General features: G+C 41.7%; 1 non-coding gene across 1 annotated transcript; it reads right to left on the bottom strand.

Moving 5' to 3' along the window:
- Window positions 1-1,790: 1,790 nt before the first annotated feature.
- On the bottom strand, window positions 1,791-1,881 carry LOC115747533. The gene has a single exon (XR_004016136.1). It is a non-coding gene; the product is annotated as a small nucleolar RNA SNORD36 (small nucleolar RNA).
- Window positions 1,882-5,803: the final 3,922 nt, after the last annotated feature.

Genomic DNA, 5,803 nt, shown 5'->3' with positions numbered 1-5,803 from the left:
TACATACCCTATTAAAAAAACATTTCATTTCTTCCATATTACAAAAAATACTATTATCTCCATCTTCATTTTATAAATCAAGAGTACCAACCGAGCTATCTGGGCCAATGAGATAAATGCTCTAATCAAACACACAATTTACACGAGGGAAAGGGTGGGAACAATTCGAAACCTAGCCGAGCAAGTGTAATTTAGTCCTAGCGAAGCGGAGTCGTCATAGGTGCGAAATAAAAACTCTAATCGAACGCATGAATCTAGACAGATGGGTCCAAGCCCTAGTCCTGGTCGTGACTTTTTTAGTCCAAGATGGTCCAAGGCCCCCTAGTCCTAGTGAAAATAACTTCTTAACTCGCCCTTTTCCCATGCGCCTGCAAGACCCCGCTTTCCAAGAAGATTCTTCACGGTGCCGACGTTCACCGGAGGTGGGAGCATCATCTTGAGATGAGGCTAGGGCTTAGAGTAGAGCTTACAAATAGGTCCAAACGTTTGATTTTAAGGAAGAAAATTACCAAAAGAAGCTCGAAACTTATTAATATTTATGTTAATTTAGTCGTAAGCCTTTTAATAATTTACCAATGCAGTTTATCCGATCAATTTGGATCGAAAATTGATGACATAGATGGCGGTTGACGCAGTGCCACGTAGGACGGCTGGCATCCACGTCATCAATTTCTGGTCAAAACTAACTAGATAGATATCGTTGCCAAATTACTAAAAAGTTTATAATTGAATTGGTACAAATGTAATTTATTTATTATTTATTTTTTTAAAAAATAAATTTCCTGATTTTCTGGCTATGGGACTCACGCCAGCAACATGCTCGTGCTCCTCGATGCAATCGAGTAAATGTGAGAGGAAAGGACGTGCGCTCCATAAGAGAAAGAGTCTCGAAAATGGCTAAAAGCACTACCCACTTGTCTAACGAGAACGATTGCCCTCCTCCCACGTTCCTATTTCCCAATATGGACCGTAAATCATAAGTTACCCACTTTGCTCATGCCCTCCTAATTCCACCTAAGAAGAACTTACGGCGGTCCGCCATACGCCTATTGGGCCGATGTTGATTCAGTCCCAATTTCTTTTTAATTTGGTGATTGAGCCGTAAGCGATCCTTCCGATCAATTTTCCCCGTATAGAGATACGACTCCATCGCAAAAGCATCCGTACAATAACTTATTGTACTAGGACCAATTGAGTAATTATCCCTTCCACATAAATCTCAAATGTAATTTTCGAACTGATATCCGATTGAGATAAAACGGGGCTTGGACATTCAATCCGAGCTCACTCTGTGGGATGATAATGAGTAACGAAGAGGGGTCGACCAAAATGACGTTTGCCCAAGTGCAATGGCACACGTCAGCACTCCCCAACAAGCGAATTGAGTCGGAGAGCTCTTCTAAGTGAAGGAAGTGATTTGTGTTCGTGCTTTTAAAATCTACAACTGGCCCATTGTTTAGGGAGCCCAACAAAATTCCGAACTGAATTGCAAAAGCCCAAGAAGCAACAAAAGCCCACCGAAGATAAAAACAAAAAAATAATAAGACAGGTGAATTCCGTGACCTCCGTTTATTTTGCAAAAAATAATGAATTGTTTTTGTAAAATCCAAAAAAAAAAAAAAAAAAAAAATTTGAAATTTTCATGAGAAGGAAGAGAAAAAATTGGATTTTTTTTTTCCTCCTAATTTGTCTCTCCTCCTCTTCTTTTCCGCAACCAGTATCAGAGCATTAGAGCTTCTCCATGGAAACGGGTTATTCGAAGACGGAGTGGGAGAAAGTCGCGAGCTTGATGAGCATCAGTTTTAAAAAGCTCGATTTTTGGTGAAACTTCATGGATCGATCCAATCAGTATTCAATCACATCGTTTCTCATCATCTGCTCAGCCCTCCGATCCTCCCTCGCCCCCCCAACAAAAGAGAAAAAAAAAGAAGAAATCGAAATCGAAAGGACGATCGATGCAGGACACGCACGCGAGCGAAACAACGGAGCAGACCTGGAAAAAAGAGCGAGCGAAACAGAACGAAGGCGTCGGATCGAGTGGAGATTGAGATCTGCGAGAGACTGGTGCGACGGATTTTGATCTGTGGAGATGGGAAGAACCGCGACTGGGGCTGTTTTGTATATATAGAGTCCTCAAGAAGATTGTCTGTGCTCCAAAAAAACCCTAATCGCTCCCAGCCTGAAACGGCGTCGCATAATTTTATATAGAGGCCCATGGGGGCCCATGTTTGGCAAGTCGTAGCCCAGCCCACAAAGGAAATTCCTTCCCAAGCTAACCCAATTTGGGCTAATAAGCCGCCAAGCTCATGATCTGGTCAATGGTCCTAACTCTATAATATACCCGAGCTAGTTGCTACCTTTAGCACGATAGGAAGATTATGATTTTAAATATGGCGCTATTTCCACCCTTTAATCGGCTTTAAGCTGACATTAACAAACTCGACAGAATTGATTAGTCGAAATAACAAATGGAAAGGGTGAAGGGTTGCTACTTGCTGCTCTCTATTGAAACTGCAAAAGCCGCACATTGTCATGAAAATACAAGATTGCTTGTCTTAATTGAAAAAAAAATGGCATTTTAACACGCTGACGGGGAAGGAAGAAGGGCTCGCCAGCTTCATCATCGCTGTCAAAGTCGGTGGCGTCCAGGTCAGTGACGGATATTCGCCCGACTGCGGTCGGCTCGAGCGAGGTGTTCTTGCGTACGGCTCTGCTCCACTTTTCGGTGCTTGGTGTACTTCACTGGGTTCAAGAAACACTCGTTCATCTTCCATTCACAATCCCCGTGCAGTTCCGAGCCCCCGAATGCACCTGCCGTTCACCATTTTCGCGTTATGCAAGGAGCGCGATTCGTTAGTGCATTAGCTTACGATCAAGAACACCGAAAGAGCCAGAGAAAAGGAGAGCGGGCATGCCTGACCTCCTCCTTATTGAAGGGATTGCTGGAGTTTTGCCCTATGCGTCCACGCCTTCACAACACCCTCAAATTCTCTCTTTCTCTGGCCATTCCCTTCTTCTTTCTCTCTCTTCTGTTAGTCGTTTTCCCTGTTAAACCCAGCTTACATTCAGGTACAGAACTTGAACAGTTTATATCCTGCGGCTTTTCATTCATTAAACCCCCGCACTGGAGAGTGGATGACTTTGACATTCCCTAGCCCACGTATTGCACTCGGATCAACATTTCGGGTAACACACACAACCAATCTTCGAATGTCGCTTTGTATAGGTGACTAAGCAGGAGAAATAAGTACTCTTTCATGTTCGGTTTCCCTTCCTCCTCGGATGATATTTTCGGCGTCGTGAGTAAGAGCAACGACTTCTCTTGTACCTCCATTTCCGATCTTCGTTCTGGGTCGGCTCGTCTTTCGGCTCTTTAGAATCCAAGCTCGCTATGATTGTCTCGGCCGCTACTTTAGGGAACAAAACAGTACGTTCGGGTTCAGATCTTCCGCTTCGCGGCATGGAGTTCGCGAACGAGAACACTTCCTTTGGCAACACCGTACTCTTTCCCTAAACATTGAATCCACAGAATTTTGGAAACAGTGTGGTTATACAAAGAGTTATAGTTAGGTTTGGACTATAGGCAAATTTCCAAGCGTTTGTGTTTCCAGGTTGTAGCTAGCTAGCCAGGAAATGAAGATAGATTGATGTCTCTTTCCTCATCTCCAATTACACTTCATCAAATTCGATTAATTTTCCAATGATTTTTAGAGACATTGTAAATAAATGTGCTTCATTAGTATTTTTTAAATAAAAATCCAATCATTGAAAAATTAAAATAATTGAACCTTAGACAATTCTTGTAAAATTTAGCGAATATGTAAACTTATAAAAGGAAAAAAAATAAAAGTTTAGAAAAAGTTTTAAAAAAATCATCGGAAGGTATTTTTTTCCTCCGAATAAATACACCGGGAGTACCATAACTTTTGTACGGCGTTCATTTGAGTGCCATAACTTTTTTTTTTTTGCTTACTTGAGTACTACAAATTTGAAAAAACAATCACTTAAGTGTCATCATTGATTTGCCTCACCGAAAATTCTACGTAGAGGCTGAAAAAGCTGACGTGACACTACCGGAATAATTTTTGAAATATTTTAAAGTGCACGTGGATTTTCTTTTTATTTTTTTCATTTATTTTGAATTTTTTTTCTTTTTCTTTTAATTTTGTCTTGGTTTCCCCCCTTGGCCGGCGAGGGTTACCGGCGACCGATGATTGGCGACCGAGGGGCTAGGCCCCCCTCACCCTCGGCCGATGAGGCCGCGGTGGCCCCGGGAGAGGGCCAGAACTGATCGCCAGGCCACGGGCGAGGGCCTTCGCCCAGTTTTAGTGAGGGCCTTCGCGCCCAGGCCATCGGGGCCCCGCCGGTCGAGGGCAAGTGGACCGTGGCCCCTGGGTCGCCGGTGACCCTCGCCGGCCAAAGGAGACAAAATTAAGAAAAAAACAAAACAAAAGCATAAATTTCAAAATAAATAAAAAATAAAAAAATCACAGAAAATATTAAAAATAAAAAAAGCTACTTGTCACTAAATAACACAAAAAAATAATAAAAAGTCCACGTAGGATGATTCGCTGAAAATAGTACTCAAGTGAACAATTTTACTCCGATGTGGTACTCAAGTGAACGAAAAAAAAGTTATGAGACTCAAGTGAACTCCATACACAAGCTTTGACACTCAATGTGAACTCCATACACAAGCTTTGACACTCCATGTGAACTTATCCCTTTTTCCTTCTTCATCAATATTATCATTGATGAGTTCCAAGTGAGGATTTGGACCATATAAATTTTAGAGTATGTGGGAAATTATTTGATGGGTGGAAATAGCATAAAAAAAATGAACCCTAGTTAAATCATACATGTAAAAAATTATCTCATGTCTATACATCTAAGGAGAGTAGCACAATAGTGAGTTACTCAATTAGGTATTTGAGAAAAGATGGATCTGAGCAGGATTCGTGCAAGGGTCGTGAAATGTGTGATTTTCTCATGTTCTCGAATGGATTTTTTTGGATCTCATTTTAAAAATCCCTTGTGAAGAGTATATACGAGAAAATATTAGGAACACCAATCCCTCCATATAGATTGTAGATCGGTCCTCTTATCATTTATTCCATGTACAACTAAGGCCAACTCATTGATATTTTCTGGCCTGTGGGAGTAAATGTTGAGTAGCCTGTCTCGCCAAGTCATCACGAAGCCACTCTATTTAAGTTTTGCCACGTGTCGAGGCAGGGCCCACCTTTTAGAATTTTCCAAATGCACCCTTCTCTGTTACGCTCTCCCATTCCTCCGATTTGCTCGTAATATGAAAATAAAGAGAAAATGTTGTAAAGTGGTGACTGTTTTGTGTTCTTGTTCATGAGGGTATTTGGATTTATCATAATCGAAACCTTCCCTTTACCTTTTCCGGCAAAAGTTTATTTACGTAAGAGCGTTAGTGAAAACAATTGGACTTCACTTTACATGCTGGACCTTAAAATGTATAAGGAACAAATCATATAGATAGGAAAAAATTCTTGGGGTTAGTTCCGTGTTCGATAAACTTATTTCCATTTGCTTCAAAGTTTCGATGTGGGTTCGATCCCAATTGGTAGGTTCTCTAGCTTTCTAAGGCACTTAGTGTGTACTAACGGTGAGTAAAAACATCGGGATCCACTCGAACCGGACTGGACTTTACCCAATTGGCTGGTTTTGGGTGGTTCCCGTCGGGTACCGGTTCGGTTATTGATTTCATTTGGGTGGTTCCCGTCGGCCAAAAACTCTAGCCTCCCTCTCAATCTCCTCTCGCATTGATCTGCTC

Source organism: Rhodamnia argentea, chromosome 5 (genome assembly GCF_020921035.1).
Source record: "Rhodamnia argentea isolate NSW1041297 chromosome 5, ASM2092103v1, whole genome shotgun sequence".
Taxonomy (NCBI): domain Eukaryota; kingdom Viridiplantae; phylum Streptophyta; class Magnoliopsida; order Myrtales; family Myrtaceae; genus Rhodamnia; species Rhodamnia argentea.
The sequence above is the reverse complement of the archived record's forward strand: the minus strand, read 5'-3'. Positions and strand labels throughout refer to the sequence as shown.